A 24,448-nucleotide genomic window follows, 5' to 3' on the forward strand; every position below is an offset into this window, starting at 1 on the left:
TGTCACGGGCTGTGGGGCAGCCATTGAGAGACTCAGCCCAGCAGGGGTGAACTGGGCGTGGAGGGGCAGCCAGGCCCAACCACGCTGCAGGCTTGATCCTGGCCTTTGTTTGGAAACGGTAACATTGGCCTTAATTTATAACGAGGGAAAACAAGATGCTGCTTAAATTAGGTTATTAACAAGCATTTGGTGATCGCTGCTTAAAAGGAAACAAGTTGTCAGCAACTGTGCTGGCAGATTCTGGGGCTGGCCCAGTTGTCCTGGTGGATTGTGAGCAGTAGGTGTGTTAGCATTTGGGAAGTTCTCTGACATGTGAAGGGCTGGCTCTTTGGCGATTAACCCCATGGCAATAATCCACGGTGTCTAATGCCGTGGAATCACTTTTGTGTACCATAAATATTCAGTTAATATTGATTGTAATTGTCTTTAAAAAATCCACAGTGTATGGAAGGAATAGAGATAAAGGTGCTACTGTGACTGATCACCAGGTGGGCCACCTCCCGGGTCCGGGGCCTGCGTGTGTGGGCACAGGTGCCGGGGTCTACGATCCATGACCTTCCCTGGCATCAAAAGGCACAAATATAAAAACAGAATAACTTTGCAGGCTCTCTAATAATTGTTCATTGTTATTTATGTCATTCATTATTTTTAATTTTCATTTTGACCACGTAAGGTGGAGTATGAACCATTAGATCACATCTGAGATCACTTTTTCTGACAGAGGTGGGCTTTGCACACTGCTGTGCTCTCGGCCCTGCCCTAAGGTGATCCAGGTGTGGCTGTGGCTCCAGGGTCCCGGAGGGGGCGGGCCAATGCCAGCTCTGGACCGTGGGCCCAGGTCCTGCTGGGCCTCGGCTCCCCGCCCCGTGAGGCGGTGATGGCCATACTCATCTGAAAGATTTCCTGAGAGCTTAAGTGACACTGTTTATGGAGGTAAAGCTCAATGAAAATAGAAGCTTTAAAATAATTAGATTTAGTCTTTGCTTTCCTTTCTCTAACATGAAACACTAGTTTCACCTGATGGCTGGTGTAATTCTTGCTGTGTTAACATCTTTCTTGGTAAAGCGCAGTGGTCGGGGGAGAGGTGAGCCTTAAATGGCTCTCGATGGCGCACGTTCCGCCAGGGTTCGGTGCGGGTGTGGCTGCCGCCGCCTAGGGTTGTCAGCAGCAGGGACCCCAGGGCAGCGCATGGTGGTACCGTCGCTTCCTGTGGACAAGAGTTCTGAGTGATGTTTCCAAAAACAGAGTGGCTTCTGGAAGTGGCTGTTAGAGTAATAAAGGCAGTGTGTCTGTCTGAATGGAGGCTTGGATCTAATGGTTTACGTTTTTAATTGAACACCTCCATAAAAAATAGAAAAGGGATCACGTTCTATAATTGAAGTACAGTTGACGTGTAGTATATAACACTTACGTAGTAAGTTACAGTATAGTGATGCGCAAATTTAAACGTTACATTGTAGTTACTGCAGAGTGATCTCTTTTGACTTGCTGGGGTGTGCAGAGCAGTGACACGCCCTGTGTGTGGCATCCTGGCGCCTGGAGCAGGCTGTGCTCACCGTGGAGCTGTGAGCACGGGAACTGCAGGTCTTGTTGGTGGCAGAACCAAGTCCCCCTCCACCTGCTGTCCGGGTGTGGGCTGGGGACGTGGGGGAGGGCGTCCTGTGCCTGGGGCCCCTCGTGACGGGGAATGTGTTGCCCTCTGGTGATGCAGCTCTTCTGGGCAGATCTCTCCGTGCCCCTCATATGGTGGGAGTGGCGATTTGCTGACCCTGCCACCACCCGGCTAGTGGTCGGCCACTAGTGACTGTGGCACTTCACGGTCACAGCACACGTGGCTGGGGGGACTCCCGTCTTGTGCCTTGGCTGCAGGGCAGAAGGCTGGGTTGGATTTGCAGGTGGTAAGGAGCTTGTAGATACTAATGCTAATGATACATTTGCCTTTTTAACAAGGGTATTTGTCAGGATTTAAAACTAGATAACACAGCACACTTCTGCTTCTTTCTCTAAGAAAGATGTCCAGCTACTTACACCAATAGAACTTAGGTATTCCGGATTTTTGAGTAAATTTTTATTGTAATTTTAGAGTTCTGGGGACTATTCATTGGCTAGGCTCCCTTAAAATACATACAAAGTATGGAATATTAGATGTCATTTAAATTAGATTTCATTAAATGCATGCTTTTTGTTCATATAAATTTGGCAGTTGTGTTCACACACTTCCTCAGGAAGCTCTTGCTCTCCCCACCACAGCCTTTGTTGGTCAGTAGGACTTGGGTCCTTTTATTCCAGGACATTGGAGTTGCCTGGAGAGTGCACATGCCCAAGAACAGGGTTTGGAAAATAGGCAGGGCAGAGCAGAAGAGGGAAGGTCTGAGCCCAGGCTGTGCCCCAGCTCCTTTCCCTCTGGACGTTTCTAGCTGAACTGGCCTCTGGGCTCTGGTGCCTCAGGTGTGCTGGGCAGGAAGGCATGTGGAGGTTCTGCTGCTGCTGGAAGCGTCTGTCGGCTGTTTGTAGCACCTCATTTGTTGCTTATAATATTGCCATTGTTCTCCTTCCATCGTTAGCTACAGGATTCTCATGGAGCCAGTGTTCATTTTATTTTTTTTACTTGTTTTTTATGTTTTTATTTTTGTGCCTGCACCGTGAGGCTTGCGGAATCTCAGTTCCTGGACCAGGGCTTGAACCTGGGCCACGGCAGTGAAAGTGCCGAATCCTAACCACTAGACCACCAGGGAACTCCCCATTTTATTTTTTAAAATTTTTATTTATTTACTTATTCATTTTTGGCTGCGTTGGGTCTTCATTGATGCACAAGGGCTTTTCTCTAGTTGCGGCGAGCGGGGACTACTCTTCGTTGCAGTGCGTGGGCTTCTCATTGCGGTGGCTTCTCTTGTTGCAGAGCACAGGCTCTAGGCACACGGGCTTCAGTAGTTGTGGCACACGGGCTCAGTAGTTGTGGTTCATGGGCTCTAGAGCGCAGGCTCAGTACTCAGTAGTTGTGGCACACGGGCTTAGTTGCTCCGCAGCATGTGGGATGTTCCCCAACTAGGGCTCAAACCCATGTCCCCTGCATTGGCAGGTGGATTCTTAACGACTGTGCCACCAGGGAAGCCCATCCCCATTTTATTTTTAATAACCTTCCAATTTTAAAAGCTGGCTAAAGGGATTTCCTCCAAGTTTTATATTTGAGGGTGAAGAGATTTGCTTGTATCTGGCTCAGAGTAGAGCTCCACAGGTTCTGTTAAAACTGAGCTGAACTTGACTGCTGGACCAACCTGAAATCCCACCTTCCCTCCTGCTGCTCCTTGCTTAGCCTCAGGGGACGAGGGGTCTGTGCAGTTATGGATGTTTGCTGCGGGGACTTCCTGTGCAGCCCACTTGGATCTTGGTGGGAGGAGGAAGAAGGCAGGGGAAAGGCGATGCAGGGGGCTGCGGGCCGGTGGGCTGTTCTGTGGGGTCGACCAGGACAGAATCTGGGAGGCGCCTTCATGGCTTGGCCTTGTGCACTCTAGATTAGGTACCTTTTTTTTTAAATTAATTTTTATTGGAGTGTAGTTGATTTACGATGTTGTGTCAGTTCCTGCAGTACAGCAAAGTGACTCAGTTATACGTATCCATTGTTTTTTAGATTCTCTTTCTGTATAGGTCATTACAGGGTACTGAGTAGAGCTCCCAGTGCTCTACGGTAGGTCCTCATTAGTTATCTATTTTATGTGTAGTACTGTGTGTATATCACAGAACATGTACCTTGATCATTGTGTTGCCCGCTGGGAATAGGGATTTGGGTCTATTATTAGTGCCAAAAAAAGAAAGGTGATGGTGAGGTTTGCGGTGTACTGCGTTCGGAGGGTGAGGATGCGGGGTTTGGTCCAGCAGCGTCGTCTGCACCATCTCGTGGTTGCCGCTGAGGCTCCCCCAAGCTGCGTGGGGGACCCTGCAGATGGAGCCGAGGGCTGGCCAGGGTAGCGAGTTTGAAAGCGGAGCAGCGCAGCGGTCTGGTCCCCGCCCAGGGCAGGGCAGAGTCTGCTCCCATGGCCCTGGATGTGTACACGACCGTGGCGCGGGGCAGCGTGGGCCCCAGGGCTTGCCGGCAGGAAGGCAGGGAAGGCAGTGCACACGCGCCTCCTGTCTCAGCCCCGCGCCTGCTGCCTGCTTCTGTCCACGCAGAGGCCCTGGGGCGGGAGCCCGGAGCACAGGGGAGGAAGGAAGGGAACTGGCTGCTGGATTGCATCTTCCAGGAACCCTGAAGGTCTGTGAGAGGCACGAGAGGCACGGGCTCTCCAGATACTTTCCCTTACATTCTTTTTCTTCCCCAATGAAACGCAAGAAATTAGGTGGCATTTTCCACATTTTTATTAAAATATTCTAGGCCTCGAAGATGTTGAACAGTAGGGTTTTCAAGGTTCCGTAGCTGATCAGCGGCAGACTGAGTGCGTCCTGAGGTCCTTCTTACGCTAAGGCCGGAGGTCACCGTGCTGGCGTCTGACCTGAGGGGAGGGGCAGGGAGTGGGTGGAGTGGCGTGGTGGTGTATCAGCTCCGGGCGATGGCGCTCCCTGGGCCCCACTCTACACCTGTACCATGATCGTGCTGCAGGGGGTGTGGGGGTGTGGGGGGTGGGGGGGTGAGTGTGGGTTTATGGTGGAGTGTGTGCGGCGGGGTGTTTGTGTGGCACTGGTGTGCATGCAGTGGGGGGGGCGCCTCCGGCCGTCACCCAGTGCTCAGCTCCGGGGCAGAGGTCATGTGCTTGCACTGTGCCCGGTGCAGGGCAAGGCCTGGGCACAGTACAGACAGGACTGGGTCCACTGCTCTAGGTCGACAGCAGAGCCTGTTTTCTAGATTCCTCGCACCTGCCATCCTTGTCCTTTTCTTGTCCAAGGAAGAAGTTGCTGTTCTGTTCACTCTCGACCCTTTCACACTTTTTCCTGAGACTTAAGTGAACTGCGGTCCGTGTCCCGAGGGCAGTGGCCTCAGAGGAGTCGTGGGGCCTGCATCCCCCAGAGAAGGTGGCCGGTAGAGGCTTCCCAGCTGGTGACCACTCGGGGCTGCTTGGCCACCAGTGTGTGAGGCCCGGCGCCCTGGCAGTGGGGCAGTGCCAGGGAGCCCTGCTGGGGTGGCCGGGAAAGGACAGCCACAACTCCCACGCCGCTGTCGGTGCCCTCGTTTGTGACCTGATAAGTTGTCAACTCGGCGGAAGATGGAGTTGTGTAGTATGCACAAAGGAGTTATAGGCTTGGTGCTCTTGTACTGCCCGGTGGCCCAGACGCTGGCGAGGCGGACACTGCCGCCCTCGGGTTTGGGGCAGGAGTGGGGCTGTGGCTGGAGGGCAGGCTTGCTGGTCTCCCCCGGAGCTCCGAGAGACGTGGAGGCCTGTCTTTAAGGAAGGCTCTGTCCTTCTTCTCCATCCAGGCAGACTCTGCGCCTGGCGACTCCGCCCCTGCTCTCCTTGTCTGTTCTGTCCCCCAGGCCCCCCGCACCGGGGCGCATCTGTCTCCGTCTCTGCAGCTGTCCTTTTTCCATGGCTCATGTGGCACCTCATGTAGCCCCTCGGGTTCTTTGGGGCACTGCGAACCTTCACTTCTCCAGGACCACCTGCTAGTGCCTACGGCCTGGGCCTTCTGGACTGGGGCCCCTCCCCGCAGGGAGTTACCGGTGTGACGTGTGCACCTGTGCCCCTGTGTGTAGCCTGGGGATATTTCTGCTTGGTGCTCAGAGTGGGCACGCACGTGTGCGCCTGGAGCCCGCTACGTGGGAGCTGCAGTCCAGAACACCTGGTCTTGAAGGGTGCCCTGCTCACAGCGAGTCAGGAAGCGGGAAGCACAGTGCATGACTGGGTTCAGGACCTTGGTGATTGTCTGGCTGAAGTTTTGCTGGAGATCCGTTGAGCTTCACTGTGGTGCATCCTGTGCGTTGGATCGGTCCCGGGAGATCACGTGAGGAATTTGAGCCCTGGGTGTGGGCTCTGTATGGGTCCTGAGGACTCTTGGAATTCCAGTAGTGCATTTCCTGATAAGGAACTCAGGGCAGCCTGGCCTTGGACGTAATCAAGTCTGTGCTCGGGAAGCTGCTTGGAAAGTCACTGTGTGAGGACAGGCTCCTGCCAAGGGCTGTTTTGCAAGTGTGTGCTACAAAATATTTTCTCTTCCCCTTATTACTTAAGTAGGGCGCCTGTCATAAGCTAGTGGAAGTTATTTGAGAGCACAGATTCTGGCGGGAAGAACTTCTCTGAAACTCATTTAGAAGTAGCCATAGAAAAACATTAAATGAGAGCATTTTTCCCAGCAGCCTCACCAGGCCAACCGGTGGGTGGTCGTGCCCGAGAGCCTGTGACAGTGGCCTCGGGCAGTGGTCTTAACCGTGACCCTGGGCTGGTGTCTGGAGAGGAGAGGCTGTGAGATGTTTCTTTTTGGAAGTTCGATTTCGGTTTTATTTAAAACAACAAACTGTGTTTATGGTGTGTGGTTTCCACTCGGTGGCTCACGACTTCGGTCCCCCCTCCCAGCGGGCCCGTGGGCAGGCGTTGGCGGTGCGAGCGCAGGGTGGCTGTTGGTGGGCTGCGCTTTGAGGAGTGGATCTCCACAGGGCGGCACAGAGTCTTGGGTCCTAGGACAGCCCCGCGAGGGTGGGAGACGGGTGCTGGCTTGGCTTTCGCTCTCTGGAAGCGCCCCCAGGAAAGGGTGTGGTGACCACCCCGGCCTGAGGCTCAGCGGCTCAGGGCTGCTACCACTCGCTTCCCCGTCACCCAGACCCTTCGAGCTGAGGCTGTGGTTTCTGCAGGACACTAGGAGGACAGCGTAGTGTTCTGTGACTATTAACGTTTGATGGGAGGCTGCGGGGAGAGACCACACCCGTGGGCGCGGGGTCAGCCTGGCGGAGCGCGTGCTCGGTCCCCGGAGCCACCCGCCGTTGGATGTGGCAGGATGGACAGGCTCCGAGACCAGCCGGGTGGTGGGCGGAGCTGACCCGGCAGACGTTTGTCCTGTCTGCGGTCTGACGCAGAAGGAGTGAGGGCTCTGCCTCTCAGCGTGGGGTCGCCTCGAGGTGCTTGCCCTGGGAGAGTGACGGCCCTTGAGCATGTGCTGCACAGGGATCCGTGTGGCCTGAGGGGCAGGTCCCCTTCAGGTGCCTGTTCGCGGCCGTCGGGGTCCTTCTGGGCCGGTGCCCAGTCACAGCGGCTCAGCTGAGAGGTGCTGGGGGTTTAGTGGGGAGCGAGCAGGACCCTCCGTGGGCCCCCCCTTCCCTGACGCTGCTCCCATCCCTCTCCAGGGGCGCCGTCTGGGCCGCCCTCGGCCTCATCTCTGCTCCCGAGGCTTCTTTCTCACGTGCCAGGGCCTTTGCAGTTTGCTCAGGCTGTTCCCAGTTGTTACGCGTTTAAAACAAAAATAAGTTTTTGGGTACTGATGGGAGGTTGGGGGCGGGTGGAGTCTGAGGCAGAAGGAGAACTTGGGGCTCGCGGGGCAGAGCTGCTCCCAGGAATGAGCTCTGTCTTCTCACCACACGGCTGACACGCTCCCCTGCACACACCTGCCTGGCAGTTGACAGCAGCCTCGGTCTCGGGCTGTGTTGCACTCGCTGAGGTTGCAGGGAAACTACCTTTTCCACAAAGAGCGGATTCCAGTAAAGTGTAGGTCGCCGAACATAGTTGTACACGACGTTGCTTCCTTTTGTTGAAAGGGTAGTTTCTCAGTGCAGTGAAGTGTAGAAATCTTTTCTTTGTTCCAAGAGTTACGCTGTTCCGTGTCTTAGAGAAAAGTTAGGGCTCCCCGTGATGGAAGTAGTTCGTGCACATTGACCACAACTCAGTGTATCAGTTTGCTGGGGCGGCCGTAACAAACCCACAGAGCGGGGGCCTCAGACCACAGAGACAGACTCCCCCACAGCCCCGGAGGCCAGAAGTCCGAGACCGAGGTGCCGGCCAGGCTGGTCCCTGCCGGGGCCGAGGGAGAATCTGCCCCAGGCCTCTCCCAGCTGCTGCATTTGCTGGCGCCTCTGATGTTCTGTGGCTCACGGAAGCTTCACCGCCATCTCTGCTTCCATCTTCACGTGTGCGTGTCTGTGTCCAAATTTCCCCCTTTTATAAGGGCACCAGTCGTACTGGGTGAGGACCCACCCTGATGATCTCATCTTGACAACATCTGCAAAGACCCTGTTTCCAAATAAGGCCTCATTCTGAGGTACTTGGTTGTTACGATCCCAAAATAACCTTTTTTTGGGGGGACACAATTTAGATAATAACACTTACCAGTAAATAAAATTAAATATAAAGAATAAAATAAAGATCATGTGTAATCCTATCCCTCAAAGATAAACATACAAATTAAAAATCGTGAATATGTTACATTTCACAAAACAGGGATCAGATTGTATATAAACTTTCGTGTTCTGCACTTTAAAACCTACCATTAACTTCCGATGACATGAAACTTCAAAATGTGACTTCTGGTGACTACATAGTCTAGAGAGCAGTGTATATAATGTGCCTGGTGAAATTATGATTTTCACGTTTTCTGGAAAAGGGGCCTTGTCCCCTTGCACACAGTCCGCCCTCACACAGCAGGGGGTCCTGTTGAGCGGAGCCTGGGGACTGGGTGGGGAGCAGGTGAGGTGGGAGGGGCTTCAGGAGGTGGGAGACTGGGCTGGGGGTTGGTGGCCCAGCCTGCTGTGGCTGCCTTTGTTACATAAACCAGGCGCTCTGTTCCTGGGGGCCTCCCGACCCAGCATGGTGAGCTTGTGACAGTTCAGTCACCTTTTTTATGAAGCAGACTTTATGTTTTAGCGCAGGTTTAGGCTCACAGCAGAACCAGGCAGCAGGTACAGAGATCTCCCATATCCACTCCACCCCCACCCTCCCAACCCGGCGGAGTGGTTGATCTGTTGGAAGCAGTGAACCTGCACAGACATGGTGTCACCCAGAGTCCACGGTCTGCATTCTGCTTCCCTCTCGGTGCTGTGGGTCCTGTGGGTTTGGACGAGTGTGATGATGCGTCTCCGCCATCACGGCCTCACACAGACTCATCTCGCTGCCCTGAAACCCTCTCCCTCCTCCTGTTCACCCTTCCATCTCTTCACTGACTCCACAGTTTGGCCTTTTCCGGAATATCATGTGGTTGGGCTCGTACCGCCTTTTCAGATGGGCTTCTTTCACCTAGGAATGTGCATTTAAGGTGCCTCCGTGTCTTTTCATGGCTTGATAGCTCATTTCTCTTTTTTTTTTTAGCGCTGAATAATAGTCCATCGTCTGGATGTCCCACAGTTTATTTATCCATTCACCTACTGAAGGGCATCTTGGATCACTTTTAATTGTCTCTCTGGTCTTCTCTGATGGGAAGTAGACAGTAAACAAAGCCAGCTGCTGACCTCTGACCTCTCTGTGAATTGCCTGGAAGAGGGGGTGTTGCCGCCCGGACGCTTGTGCCGTGTTGTCCCCCAGTTCCGAGAGCCCTGGACTGTGCAGGATGTTGCTCCAGAACGATGCAGCCTTCTGTTCAGGGAACACCTGAAACACTTCGCGTGGAAACCATCCCCACAGCGGTGACACACTGCGGAGTTGGTGATGGGCGACGGGGAGAAGGATGGCCTCGGGCTGTGGTCTCCTGGGGTCCGAGGGTGCACACCCCAGTCCAGAGGCGGTGCAAGGCCCTCGCTGGGCTCCTTGGGAAGTCTGTGTGCCCGTCCAGCCAATGTGCCTTTGCCCACACCACTTAATTTTCCTTTCAGAGACAAGACCAGTAGTCCTTAACCTGGGCTTAGAACACGTAGAGTGTCATGGGGTCTGTAGCTATTTCAGAATGCCGCCAAATTCTCCAAACGCAGCCCACACACTGCACTTCTGAGAGTGAGCTCTGCCCCTGGACTCAGCAGTAGGACTGACGCTCAGGGCCCTGAGCCACGTTCTGAAGCAGAGCCCCGCCCGGAGGTTCTGGTAGCCAGCTTGGGGGCTTCTTGGACCTGGACCCGGTCCGTTCGCCCCTGTGGTGCAGCCTCACCGCTAGGCCTTCATTTCCCCGTCTGTAAATGACATGAGTTTGGATCCTTTTCATCTTGACATTCAGAGGATAGTACTGGGTCAGGGTCTACAAGAGATTGCTGTAAAATCTGGAATAGTGCATCTTATTCTTGCCGAGCAAAAAGGACAAAGTCCCAGTCATGCCCCAACCCGGGGCGCATGGGTCCCTCGTGTCAGTGTCCTCGTCCCGCAGCCAGCGGGCACTCTCTGCTGGCCTCCACAAGTCTCACGTGGAGCTGAATGGACAGACAGGCCCACCAGGCGGGCCAGGCCGGCCACCCTGTTCCAGTCTCCTCTGTGCTCCTGACGTGGAACCATGCGGCCCTGGGCGTCGGCTGCCACCAGGGAGACAGACAGAAAGCCAGTGCTTCTTTGAGAGAGACGCTCAGATTTTGTATATGTTCATCTTTTCTCTCTTCTCATCTAGTTGACGGTGATCATGGTGGGGTCCAGGGAGTGGGACACGCATTAAAGGGTCTTGTCGTGGGTGAGGTCTCGGCGGGGTCTGTGATGGAGCGGGGGCCTGGAGTAGCTGTCTCTCCTACACGCCCATGTTCCTGGGCCCTGTCATCTCAGGAGCTCCTCACGTTGTAAACACGGAGGGGCCCAGAACACTTCTGTCTGTATAGGGGCATCTGTCAATTAACTGCTTATTTACTAATTTCATTTAAAAGTAGGAGGAATAAACCTACTGCATGTTACTCTAGATCACTGTACTTTCCAAAATGAAAAACTGTCTTATGTTGCTTTGGTTAAAGTATACCCCCCCCCGCCACACAAATGTAGTTGGAATAGGGAAGAATATTTGAATAGCTTTTTTTTTTTTTTTTTTTTTTCGGCCTCACCGCACAGCTTGCGGGACCTTAGTTCCCTGACCAGGGGTTGAATCCAGGCACCGGCAGTGAAAGTGCCGAGTCCTAACCACTGGATGGCCAGGGAATTCCCTTCAATAGCTTTTTGATATAATTTTGGAGGTTTTATTTGATATGACACTGAAACCCAACAAATGGTCATGTGGTGATGGTCGTTGGCAGTGTGCGTCCTCCACTGGGTCACAGGTGTTTCTTCTCAGCTGTATTCGACCCACTGGTCTTTCTTGCACTGTAACTGGACCTTTTACCTGTGTTGGATTTTGCAGCGTTGTGCATTGACAGTTGGTCAACTGTGGTTTGCTCAGTTATTTCCGTCTTCTAGATGCTGATGTATTTTATTTTGCTACTTTTGTTTCTGTTACCACCAGTCTCATCAGAAGAGCCTTTAAGCCATCAAAAGCTATCTGCTCATGGCGTTTTCCAAAAATTCTAATATTTGACCAAATGCTTGAATTTTAGCGTTGGCAATAAAACAGGTCAGGTGCTGGGACTTCCCTGGCGGTCCAGTGGTTAGGACTCTGAGCTTCCAGTGCTGAGGGCCTGGGTTCGATCCCTGGTTGGGGAACTAAGATTCCGCATGCTGCACGTCGTGGCCAAAAATCAATAAATTAGGTCAGGTGTTTTCCTTGAAGTGGCAGTCTCATTTTGTTCATTTTCTAGAAACAGTCTGCCAAATACCCTCATTTGTAGAGTTTGTATATCAGTCATTCTTCCATATAAAAATGCTTTTGCTGGAAACAGCTGTTATTAGGTACACAGCAGAAATGCTTCATGTATATTTCACATTTTGTTACATAGAATATGAAAAAGACAAGTACGGAAAGGCTTGGTATTTAATGAAATTAATAATTCATTAATTAATGGTTCATCATGGAGGTTCTTAAGCAAACTGAGCCATCACCTTTGCATCATGAGTGCAGATATCACCCCAGCTAAAAAGGCAGTGTTGCTATGAAAAAAGTTTCAAAAGGGCTGCAGGAATTCCTAAGAGTCCTTGGACCACATTTTGTAAACGGCTGTACTGAGCTCTTCATCATGTATGAGAAACCATAGTTGAACAAATCAGGTCAGCCTACATGCTTATCGGTCTCTCAAAATTCCACAGCCTTGGGCCTCCCTGGTGGCGCAGTGGTTGAGAGTCCGCCTGCCGATGCAGGGGATACGGGTTCGTGCCCCGGTCTGGGGGGATCCCATGTGCCGCGGAGCGGCTGGGCCCGTGAGCCGTGGCCGCTGGGCCTGCGCGTCCGGAGCCTGTGCTCCGCAACGGGGGAGGCCACAGCAGTGAGAGGCCCGCATACCGCAAAAAAAAAAAAAAAAAAATTCCACAGCCTTAGGAGAATCCGATGGTGTCCATGACCTCTCCCCAGTGCGTAAGCTCACGAGTTCGTGTGCATTTTCAGAGGGCTCCTGACTTGGTGGACCCTTGGTAGTAAGCACCCCTCCTGTAGTTCTCACAGAAATGTGAACATCGGTCCCCGCCTTTAAAGTAGGTCTGTGCATGTCTTCTGGCGCATGCTCACAGACTCAGCACACATCCTCAGCTGTGTGTCGGTGCCCTAAGCTGGTTCCCCTTCCTTTGATTTCCTCTTCCGGTGTAGACCAGCAGCAGGAGGCAGTGCTGTGCGGCCAGGCTTCCTGTGTGCCAGCTGCTCTTGGCGGTGTGGACTCTGCTCCCAGGACAGGTTGCTGGGCGAGGTCCAGCCCACTCCTCTGGCAGCACATAGGCCTTCCCTGGGCCTCATCCAGGTTCCTTGCGTAATTCTTCCTGCTGAGACACTGCCTCCAAACTAAACTGATGGTGCATCTCATAGTTTTAGACTCTGATTGTATTGGATCACTTGAACCATGTAGCTTCCTCTTGGGTCACTTTGGTTTTGTCTTCTGTAGTTCAGCCTGGTCACTTGATCTAAAAATGTGTCTTTGTTTTTCCAAATTTTGCAGACCTTTTAAGATGATCTGGATTGCAATGACTCGAAATATATCGATCGGTACGCATTTGCTGGTTTGGAGAACTTTTTAAAGTTATGGAGTTCTGTATACTCAACTTTTATTAGTCTCCTAAAAAATTGCTGTCTCTGAATTGACTGTGAAGGGACCTTGAGACTGACGTTCTAATAATGCTGGGGCCGATCTGCTTTAATTGGAAATGAGGACGCTGGGCCTTTGCCCCAGAACTCAGTAACCTCCTGGATGTAACTCTGCAGGCCGTTTACTGTGAGACTCTGATGTATGCCCGGTAAGCATCTTTAATGAAGTTCTTTATCATAAAACACGGCTCCTGTATATGAAAGTGGTCTTCTTCAGGTTTTATTGAGATGAGGAGGGGAAAATACTCTTTAACTGTCCGTCAGAGATGTATTTGTATCGGGAGGGGTCTCCTGATTGTTGAGAGGAGTGCAGCGAGCTTGGTGGAGTCGAGGCCCTTTGTGTCCAGGGACACGGAAGCCGGTTGGACTGTAGTCTGAGAGCGTGCCTGCGCTGGGGACAGCCGGGCCGGGAGCGCCTCACCCCACGCGGGCCCTGCCCAGCGCCTTCTGCTCTGGACTGGCTCCTGCTCTGTGGGCTGTGGCTTTGCTGGATCTGTGTGACCACAGCTGTGTGTCAGGACCCACTGCCACTTTTGACACACTGTGGTTGGAGCTTCCCTTATTTTTGGCCCTCAGAATTAAATCAGTCTGTGCCATAACTTTCTTGGTGATTCTTTTTTGGCATAAACTTCAAACTTATGCAAATCAGAATGGTAGTTCTCACTGTCTGACGTATTTCCTTTTATTTAGTAAATATTTAGCATCTGTATGTGCGAGATGCCATGTTAACACTCAGCTGAATTTCCAGCATGAAGAGTAATGGCCTAGCTGGACTGCTTACTGCCCATCAGCACTGGGCCAGCTGCTCCCCCTGTTAATCCGTAAAGGCCTCTGTGGTGGGTGTTCTCACTTTGCCTGCAGAAGGAAGGTGGAGTCTCGTGTGTGCCTGGGACTCTAGCGGCTCCAGCGGGTGCTCTTCCATGAGGCTGTGACGTCACCTGTGAGCACGAGTGAATCTCACGGCATTTGAGTCTCGCAGAAAGATGTCAGACGCACAGAGAGGCCCCCTAGAGGCACCTGTGAGAACGGGGTGTGTGGGGAGGGGCAGTCGGTTTCTCTTGTGGATCGAGTAGAGCCCAAGGCTCAGCTGAGGAGGCAGCTTTGGGGGGGGCTTTGAGTAAGAAGTGTGTGTTTGAAAAAGGGCTTTCGGGTGAAGGAATCAGAGTGAGTCTGGAGCTGCGAGTCCAGTGTGTCTAAAGGTTGGGGTGCAGGTGAGGTTGGGCCACCAGACCAAGGGGTGTCTTGGAAGGGGGGCGGGGAGGAAGCCCAGCGAGCGGGCGCAGACCCACCTCCAAGGCTGCTCTGGGGCTTGGGAAGTGGGGAACCAGGTCCTCAACTCGGTAACTGGAGGGATGGCAGTGTCGCTGCGGAGACGGGGGACCCAGAGAGAAGGGGCTGATGGGAGGAGCTGTGTTTGGGCACGAGGGACTTGAGGTGCCGGGAGGGGAGTGCCTGGGACACCCAGCCGGCAGCTGAGGCCGGGGTCCCCCACGGGTGCGGGTGCGTGCGCTCCGGGAGACGGGTGGGCAGGAGGAAGAAGATGCACAGAGCAAACCAGCAGGAAGACCCGGGCGTAATACAGTAGTCTTCAGCGGGCAGGCTTGCCTTGTATAAGATAAAAACTGAAAAGAGCCTCTCTGCAAGTGATTTCTCCACTGTAAGCAGTAGGTTCTTGGAATGGATGATGGGTGGTTGTCTAGGTCACGTTCCTGTTTTGGGAAATAAAGTGGCTTATGTTCTAATCTGTACATTATTGTGTATTTAAACCTCATAGTAAGCATAGCTCGCATGGACTTCGTGTTACTTTTTTTACTAGCAATTTTTGGGTTTTTAAATGGTCTGAAGGACCAATAACGATGATGTGCTTTAGACTGAATTCTCCGGAGAAGAATCCAGGAAGTGTGGTTTAATTTCTAGATATTTGTGGTGAGGCTTAAGCAGTTTGGAAGCCCCATGTACTGGTTGCTCTTTGCGTCAACTTGAAATGGGTTTGTACTCTTTATCAAGCACCTCCCTGCCTCCTGTAAAGCTCCTGTAAAGCTGACTTCCTTCAGTTTGGGGGAGTGTGAAGGGTGAGACCAGGTGAGCCAGAAAACAACAAAACGAGTGAACGCGAGCACTCGCAGGCAGGTAGGACCAGAGGCCTGAGAGCTCTGCCCCAAAGCCTAGAGACTGCAGGTTTATTGGGATCTCCCCTGGGCTGCTGTGCCAGGTGGAGCAGGTGGCCGCAGAGCAGAGCGCACTCAGCCTCCAGTCCCCACGGCTCTGCTGGGGCTGCTTCAGACCTTTGGGGACGTCCCTTTTCTAATTCAGTTGGCACATTTATGTGTCACCAAGAACAGATGTTAGTATTTGCAGAGCCGTGTAGATTAAGGTGCACTTTCACTCGTCTTCTCCGTGATGCCGGCTCGAGCAGAGTGGGCACCAGAAGGGCTGGGCAGGGCTGTGGAGTGGCGTGGGGGTCCGGAATCGGGTGCCTCTGCCTGACTCGGGCTTGGGCATCGCTGCCTCTCGGGTCTTCACAGTTGATGTGGGAGCACTTTGTGGATTCCTTGGCTTTAAACTTTGTGAGTTGGGGACAAGAGAAGGACTCCGTGGACAGGAAGGTGCACCTGGGTGAGGGCGACGAGGAGGGTCCCCGGTGGGGATTTGACACAGGCTCACTCAAAGCGGTTTCCTTTCTTCTGCAGTGGAATTGCTTAGAATCTGTTTCTGGTGTTCCTCTGCTCTGACATGGTATTCAGAAGAAAGCAGCCCTGGGCAGTTTTCTGCTCCAGGAGTTTGATGGTTCGGAGGCGCGGGCTGTGGGCTCCTCGGCAGCCCTGCACACGGGGCTGTCGACAGGCCTGTTTGCGTCGTCGGGTCGGCGCTGGCAGTGTGTCCTCCCGGAAGTGGCCCCGGTGCGTTGTATTAACTTGCACTCAGACTATTCAGCCTCACTCCTTGCCCAGCGCCCCCTCTGTCCCAGGGCCCTGCCCAGCACACCCCCATCGCGTTCAGCGGTCCTGTCACCTCAGTCTCTTCTGTTCTTCTATGACCTGGGCAGTTTCGAGGACCACCAGTGAGCTGTTTCTTAGAGAATGTCCTCCATGTGGGTTTCTCTGACGTTTTCTCCTTAGACGGGGTTGTGGTTTGGGAGGCACATGACCACAGAGGAGAAGTGCCTGCTTATCACGCCCAGTCGGGCTGCTGGCTGGCCCCGCGGCCGCCTGGGTGAGGAACGCCTGCGGTCCCGTCGGGGGGGAAGCGTCTCCAGGCTTCCATTTTATGAAGCGTTCACTGCATCACGTGAGAACGTCTGAAGCATTTGTTTTGCTTGATGTCATCCATGCTGTCAAGATTATTATTTTCTTAAATGAATGTTTTGTCACTGGGGAAAGGATCTGCTTTCTCCACCCACCAGAGGTAAGAGGTAAACTGCTTCAGGTCATGACTTGCAGTTTTATCACTATTATTTGTGTCCTGAAGTTCTTTCAGAAACACTGTTCCCTAGCAGGTACCTTTTGGGATAACGGTGTCAGCAGCTCTGAGCCCCCCCACCCCCCGAATTGCAGCCCTCCTTCTGGGGGGCCGCCATCTAGACCAGACCTTGGTCTCAGAAAGCCTCGCCCTGCCCGGGAGCTGTGCTGCGCCGTCACAGCCCAGAAGAGAGGCCGGGCTGCGAGCATCCAGGGTGGCCGTGTGTGGCTGTGACCTCTTGGCCGGGCCTTCCTGGGGTGGAGGGTAGAGTGGCTGCCTGGCACGCTGCGTCTGGGGAACCGGCTGTGCGGCTGTGACGAGGCGGATGGGCTCCGTGGACCGTCCTGCTGGTCACACTGTTAACAGTGCGACACACTGCTTTGCTGTACAGCAGACATTAACACAACGTTGTGAATCAACTACAGTTGAATAAAGTTTTTAAAAATGTGACTTTCTAGGGCTTCCCTGGTGGTGCAGTGGTTAAGAATGCGCCTGCCAATGCAGGGGGCACGGGTTCAAGCCCTGGTCCAGGAAGATCCCACATGCCGCGAAGCAGCTAAGTCCGTGCGCCACAACTACTGAGCCTGTGCTCTAGAGCCCACGAGCCACAACTGCTGAGCCCACGTGCCACAACTACTGAAGCCTGCGCACCTAGAGCCCGTGCTCCGCAACAAGAGAAGCCACCACAATGAGAAGCCCGCGCACCGCAACAAAGACCCAACGCAGCCAAAACTAAATAAATAAATTTATATAAAAAAAATAAAGTCCCACATTATGTTTTCCAATCAGGAAGGGTTTTACTTCAACAATTATAATCCGAGAAATAGGAGAGACCCCGGCAGCCTCTTTGCTTCTTTTGCTGACAAATACGACTGTGTTCCTTAAGTTTTTAAAGTCGATTGCGAGCTTAGAGTGACTTCCTCCTTGAATAAGATTGGATAAGGATTTTTTTTTTTTTTTTTTTTTTTTTTTTTTTTTTTTGCGGTACGCGGGCCTTTCACTGTTGTGGCCTCTCCCGTTGCGGAGCACAGGCTCCGGACGCGCAGGCTCAGCGGCCATGGCTCACGGGCCCAGCCGCTCCGCGGCATATGGGATCCTCCCAGACTGGGGCACGAACCGGTGTCCCCTGCATTGGCAGGCGGACTCTCAACCACTGCGCCACCAGGGAAGCCCTGGATAAGGATTTTTTATAATTTTTTTTAAATTACTTATCTATTTTATACATATGAGTGTCTCTATGCCAATCCCAATCTCCCAAGGATTCGTTAAGTATTAAAATTTACCTTCCGTGGTTTGTCGATGCCTGTTTGGGGCCCAGGCGGTGGCTCGGGGGATACGACAGCTGCCTGTTAAGTGGGGACCGGTGTCCCCACGCATGATGGCCTGGAGGAGGGCTTCCTGTGACACGGGCAGACAGCGCCGCCGCCGCAGGGCGTGGTCTTCTTTCCAGGCTGTGGTTGGTAGGCTGTACCTAAAGCGAATGTAATTGCTGAGGAGTGAAGACCCGGTCCTTTGGTTTTGTTTTCTTGTCGGGACTGGTCGCTCCGCCTCCTTCCTCGCCACGGAGAGCGGTGGGTGGGGACTTCTCCGTCTCCGGGCCAGCGGGGGCCTCTGCTGGGCTCCGAAGGCCGAGACCTTGCAGTGCGAGTGCCACCTGCGTTGCCCTGGCTGCCGTGGTCACTGGGGAAGTTCTTGGTCCTTGTGTCTGTCACGGTGCCGTCTACTCAGGCGTTCTGAGTCTCGGCCGTGGAGAATTGGAATTCCTTAGAAGCTTCTCTCGGAACCTGTTTTCAAAAAAGCGACAGCAGAAGGATGATAGAAAGGTTTGGTTTATAAGGTGTTAGCTTCAGGGCCGCCTACACAGCATTTAGTTGGTGTTTTCTCAACTCAGTGGTCCAATTGAAAAATAATGAAGAGATAAAAGTTTATAGATAGCATAAAGCATCTGTTTTGTGTGTTGCTCAATAGCTGGGAGTTAACTGCATTTCTGCAGGCAGAATTGGGGGTGGCTCTGGGGGCTATCGCCTTCCCTTACTTGGTTCATCTCTTGCTGGAAACCAGCCCGACTTCCCTGGGAAGGCGGGTCCTCACCATGGGGAGGGCTCCGGCCACGGTAATTCCCACGTCACACGCCTCCCTGGTGCCGGAGGACGTGAACACGGGACTCTTTGCTCCTTTTGTGAAGACTGATGAGCAGACAAGTCCCGAGTTTCCTTTTTATGGCCTGGCAGCTCTCTTCTCTCTTACAGACTCTGCCATGAAAAGCTGCCTCTTGCTGTGCACTCGTGTATATGTGCTCACGTGTGTGCTCACACACAGGCACTCACGTATATGCCAACAAAGTCCTCACTGCCCCCACGGGGCTGTCGTTAGGATTGAATTCTGTTGATATTAAATGTGGGTTACTGTAAAATGTTGTATGATCGAAAGGCCGCCTGATTGAGGTAAAAGGAAGGAAAAAAATCATTCCCTGTCCCTTTCTAATTTAAACATTTTTTATGTTTTATTCCCCCCCAGTGTGATTGAGACATAATTGACTGTGTGTGTGTGTGTGTGTGTGTGTGTGTGTGTGTGTGTGTGTGTGTGTGTGTGTGTGTGTGTGTGTGTGTGTGTGTGTGTGTGTGTGTGTGTGTGTGTGTGTGTGTGTGTGTGTGTAGATGTTGTGTTCTGGATCTCAGCTCGATTTCGATACAGAGCCGAGCCTCACCCCTTAGCCTCACTGGCTCAGAACAACTTCAGAGCAGGTGGCCTCCTGCACACAAGGGGAAGATGTTGCAGGCAGGATTCGCCTGCTTCCTGAGGGGTGCTTGGCCTTCTGTCCTGTGTGAACCGGCAGCCCTGCAGCCTGCAAGCCTGTGCCTGGTGACTCCCTGACCCTTGCAGGCAGGCTTTGTGTTTGGCTCAGAGCTGGATTTGCAAACGGGTCCAGCCGTGGGGCCGGTCCCTCTGTAAGCCTCCTGTCCCAGGGTCTGAGGGTGTGGGACAGGCCTCAGAGAATACTCTCTTTACGGAGGGGGGAGTTCAGGACTCAGGACAGAGGAGGGTGTTTTAGATTCTTTACGGTGGAGCACCGCCCTCCGCGGGAGTGGAGATCCTGCAGGGCCCTGGCGGGTATGACCACGGCCCCCTTTCCCCGTGGCCCCCGAGCGGGGAGGGCGGGCAGGATGAGGGTGGAGGCAGCTCTCCAGGGTCGGTGCGGTCCACGCACGTGCCCACTTCGTGTCGGGTCCTCGACTCTCATCCATGGGGCTGTCCCCCCGCTGCATCTGGACTGTGCTGCTTCTGGTGCACCTTGTTCCGTGGCGACTCTGTCACTGCAGACACACAGTAATCAGCAGGTGTCCACAGAGCGGGACGCGAAGGTTTGGAATCAGACAGAAAGCAGCTCTCAGAAAGGGCCGATGCAGTGCCGTCTTGTCCCCGCTGTTCCAGCAGAGGTGGCGACGTCCGTGGTCCCTCAGGAAGCAGTAAGGGGAGGGCTCACTGCTGGCACATTTCTGTCCTGTTGAACCTTTCGTCCACAGACTAACCCTTTCCTCCGTGGCTCCTCCCAGCTCCCATTCCCGGAGACCGTGGTCCTCAGTCTGTCTCGGACCTTAGCACCATGGCGTCTTTTTTGCCTTAGGTCATAGGTATGCATTTCCAGGGGGCAGAGGCTGCTGGCCCGTCTCCTTTAGCAGCTACCCAAAGAGAAGAGAACCAGAACGGGGGTGGTCCCAGGAGGGAGGGCTGGGCTTGTGTGGCCCGCGTGCCCCCTTCCCTGGGAGGGAGCGTTCCCTGAGGTGGTCGTTCTGGATTGACTGTTGCGCCCTCTGCTCTGCAAGGCAGGAGGTGAGCCCCGTCTGTGACTTCCCGCTTTTCTGCTCCTAAACAGAGCAGTAGGGGAAGACAGGCTCTGATTACAGGTCCCGCAGTTTTATAGATTATTGTGGGACCACACACAGCAGGTGTGGGGCATCAGTCGTGGGTTTTGTGTGAAGTTAGGGTAAGTCAGCTCACGGGGAGCACTTGTCATCTTAACGGAGGCGGGGGAGTATCGATTCAGTGTTGGGCTGGAGACCCGATGGCGGGGGCTTGTCTTTAGTTTTCTTTTGTCTCTTTTAAACTTTCTTTTAGTTTTTGTTTCTTTTAGTATATCAGTATTATTTACATTTTTGCAAGAAAAACATGCTGCTCACATTATGGTTGTTTAAAAAAAAGACAGACCCTGCCTCACCCCTCGTCCTGTCCCCAACCCCTGAGCCCGGAGCCTGGACTGTGGTGCAGGGGGATGGGGGTTAGAGTCATGCCTGAGTTAGTGTGTCCATCGAATGTGTTTTAGTAACTTTTATTAACTGTTTTAAAATAACTGACAGTGGTGTGAAAGTTGAAAATCCGGACAAGAAACAGTTATTTGACAGGGCATAGTTGAATAAATACATGGCCTTGTGTGTGTTTTTTTTAAATAAGTTTATTTTTATTTTTTTAATTTTTGGCTGCATTGGGTCTTTGTTGCTGCGTGCGGGCTTTCTCTAGTTGCCGTGAGCGGGGGGTACTCTTCCTTGTGGAGCGCGGACTTCTCCTTGTGGTGGCTTCTCTTGTGCGGAGCACGGGCTCTAGGCGCACAGGCTTCAGTAGTTGTGGCTCGTGGACTCTAGAGCGCAAGCTCAGTAGTTGTGGCGCGCGGGCTTAGTTGCTCTGTGGCATGTGGGATCTTCCCGGACCAGGGCTCGAACCCATGTCCCCTGCATTGGCAGGCAGATTCTTTTTTTTTTTTTTTTTTTTTTTTTTGTGGCCTCTCCCATTGCGGAGCACAGGCTCCGGACGCGCAGGCTCAGCGGCCATGGCTCACGGGCCCAGCCGCTCCGCGGCATGTGGGATCTTCCTGGACCGGGGCACGAACCCGCGTCCGCTGCATCGGCAGGCAGGCTCTCAACCACTGCGCCACCAGGGAAGCCCGGCAGGCGGATTCTTAACCACTGTGGTACCAGGGAAGCCCTGGACTTGTGTTTTAAAGACTGCACTTCTTATTTCTTTGTTAGGCTGTAAGGCAGGGGCAAACTGTTGATTTCCAGCCTTGGAGAGCCCTGGTGTGCAGAGGCTGAAGTAACAGATTGCTTTCAGCTTTGCCTGGGCCTCCCGTGCACTGGGCACTGTCCGAAGCATTTGGGCCAGCTTGCTGGGTTCCAGGGGCCGGAGGAGGTGGGTCAGAGCAGGGGGCCTCTGCCTACTGCTGCCTTCCTGGTCCTCCACAGTACTGCTGCACGGCACTTGGACTTGAAAGGTCTTGAGTTGTCTGGGGGAAGAGAACAGACACGGTGTGAGCACTGCTGGGAGGCCACGGCCCAGAGAGCTTGCGTGGCTGCATTGTGGTCACCAAGTGAATGACCCAGGCCAGCCGACAGTATGTCCTGAGCCCAGTCTTCTCCCCCCGCCCTGTCACATCCATTTGTGGGGCTGAAAAATGTTCACTAAACGCTGGATGATAAAAGTGAGTAAATATGGGGTGTGTGTGTACGTACATACATGTGTACTGGCAGATATCCTCCAGGCTGAATTTGACTAGCTGAAGGCCATTTGTTTCTTGCCATGAGAGTTCTGAAGGTCTGGTTCTGTGGACCGTGTGTCCTGACGAGCCTGTGGGCAGGGTTCCGTCTGGTTGGGACAAGGGCCGAGGTTGTCCGGAGGGCCCCTCGGACCCTCGTGTGCAACCAGACCGTGGGGGCCATGCTTCGGGCCCTTTGCTGTGTGCAGTTTCAAACCCGAGTCCTGCTGGGCACATTGGAGCAAGTCCCTGGTTTGGGCACTTGGCAGTCGAGGGCAGAGGATCTGGGTTCAGGTGCGGTTTCCTCTTTGCCCAAAAGGCTTCTACTGGACACATCCTGAGGCTGCTTCACATGGAACCAGCTGCCAATGCAGAGGAGCTGTGGAGATTAGACGGACAGGACCGAGGGCGGAGGGGCTGTGGGCGGGCGTCCGCCATCTCTTGGAAGCCGGGGCTGTGTGCTCACTGTCCCCCGTGGGCCTCGGCACAGGATTAAGTCCATCTTTTTCTTGGAGTTGGAAGCGGGTCACCCCATGGAGTCCTCTCACCTGGTTTATAGGCAGGACGCTTGTCACATGTGGCTTTTTGTTGGTGGCTTAGGGTTGGGGGTCGTGCAGTGCGAGAGACGCTGCCCCTTCAGGCCGCACACCCAGGCGTGTTGGCAGTTTCTTGGCGGGTTTCTTCCTGCAGTCCCTGCTTTTTAGGTTGATGACTTGCCCTCTGTTCGGGGCTGGGCCCTGGGACCCGTCAGTGCCGGGCCTGGCGTGTCTGTGCCAAGCTCTCCTCTGGAGCCCGTGCAGGGGAGCTGTGGGTATTTGTCACTAGGGGGACGTTTGGGGCCAGAACCTCACAGCCTCTCTCCTCCTTTAGACACCAGGCCTCGTGCTGGTCACTTGGCGTGGAGACGGGTGGGCGTGTTTCCCGGGTTCTGTGCTCCTCCCTGGAAAGCACGCTGGGCGGCACCTGCAGCGTCGGTTCAGTGCCCTGTTCATGGCTGCGGCCGTCTTCTCTAGATTGCCTGCTCGTGAGCCCGTGTGCACCGGGTCGTTGCCTTTCAGCAGAGACGGCTTTGGCTTCCAGCACACACGCTGATTCTCCACCACCCAGAGCGCCTCCCTCCGGGGCCCCCGAGGACGCAGGTGTGGCCAGGAGGGCCCTGGGGTGGCCCGTGGCTGGCCCTGGAGGTCGCGGCCCTCGAGCCGCCTGGGAGCAGAGGAGGTACGACCGCGCTGGCGTCCTGCACCTGAGCCGCCGGAGAGAGAACGGCGTGGGAGACAGGAGGGGCTCCGTACACACCCGTGTATGTTGGGACTCGGATCGAGTCGTGTGGAGACGCAGGAAAGAGAGGGTTTGGTGAATAAAGATGAAGGTGCATGTGTGTGAGCGATGAGGAAACTGTGAAATGGCAAGTGTCTGCAGCAGGTCATTTCTATCTAAAGTTTTTATTTTTCTGTATTTACAAAAGTTTTTGATGAATACTTCTTGGGCAGTTATTGAAAACAATCACAATGTGAGTGGAGCAAACAAAGGACGCCTCGTTTGCCCTCCACCTTGGTCCCCACCTCCTGAAGCGTGAGTGCGCACACCGCACGTACACCTGGGCCAGCAGTGGTGGAGCAGCCTGCCCTGCTCAGAGGCCGAGCGTCTGGAGCGCTTGGTCAGCACGTCCAGGCTGTGCCTGTCTGGTCTGGCGCCCTCTAACCCCACGTTCAGTGTGCAGGTCATATCGGGAGCCCCGTTCACTGTTGACATTTGATCTGTTGTTTTTTTTTTTTTTTTTTTTTTCCATTTCACTTAGAAACTGGTCGTCCTCCTCTGTGCCCCGCCGACTGCAGGCGCTCCTTGAACTGCCTCGTGGCTAGTGTGGGGCAGGTGTGGGGGCTGCCCCGCCTTCCTGTAACCAGTCAGAAAGGCTTTCCAGACATGTCCTGCCCTTGCACGTCTGGGGGCCAGCTGTTTTAAGGACACTGGTGGGCACGGATGAGCCCACGCATTGAGTCTGTCTCTGTGTGTTGGTCATAGTCAAGGAGCAGCAGGGTTTTCAGTGAGCCCCGCCACCCCACCCGGGTCTGGGCTTGGCTCTGGCTCCACGGGTGCCTTGACACTCCTGGGTGCCATCCAGTCTGGTTCTGAACAGACTTTAAACTTTACACAATCCTTCCCCACCCACTACCCCTCCCAAAAAACATGCACAAAAGGAGAAAAACCAAAACAGTGCCTGAGTGAGAATGCCTCCTCCGTCTTCCTGTGTCTCCTGACTGCACCTGCTCTCCTGTGTTCTGCTTTTCCAAGTTGTGCTTGTCGCACAAGTGATTCCTGACCATAGTGGGGTGGCCACAGATCAGAGGCTGTGGCATGCGTGGTCCCTGACCTGTGTGTGATGGGGAGCCCCGGGGGTGCTGTGTGCATGGAGGCTCAGCGGGGCGTAGTCCTTAGAAAAGTGATTCAGCGGTGGGTTGGTTGAGCCCCTCTGAGCTTCTAGCCACTTCTGAGCTCCGACTG

The 24,448-nt window shown here is 53.8% G+C and overlaps 1 protein-coding gene across 8 annotated transcripts in view; it reads left to right on the forward strand.

Moving 5' to 3' along the window:
- The window catches only part of ANKRD11 (ankyrin repeat domain containing 11), a 165,630-nt gene that overhangs the window by 68,565 nt on the left and 72,617 nt on the right, over nucleotides 1-24,448 (forward strand). For 3 of the 8 annotated variants that reach the window (XM_082606347.1, XM_082606350.1, XM_082606346.1), the window contains exons 3-4: nucleotides 9,216-10,437; nucleotides 12,818-13,112. The exons of the other annotated variants lie outside the window; for them this stretch is intronic. The gene's annotated coding sequence lies outside the window, so the exon portion shown is untranslated. The remainder of the gene's footprint in view (nucleotides 1-9,215; nucleotides 10,438-12,817; nucleotides 13,113-24,448) is intronic. 8 annotated transcript variants of the gene reach the window in all.

This window comes from Mesoplodon mirus (assembly GCF_964341445.2).
Source record: "Mesoplodon mirus genome assembly, chromosome: 19".
In the NCBI taxonomy this organism is placed as follows: Eukaryota; Metazoa; Chordata; class Mammalia; order Artiodactyla; family Ziphiidae; genus Mesoplodon; species Mesoplodon mirus.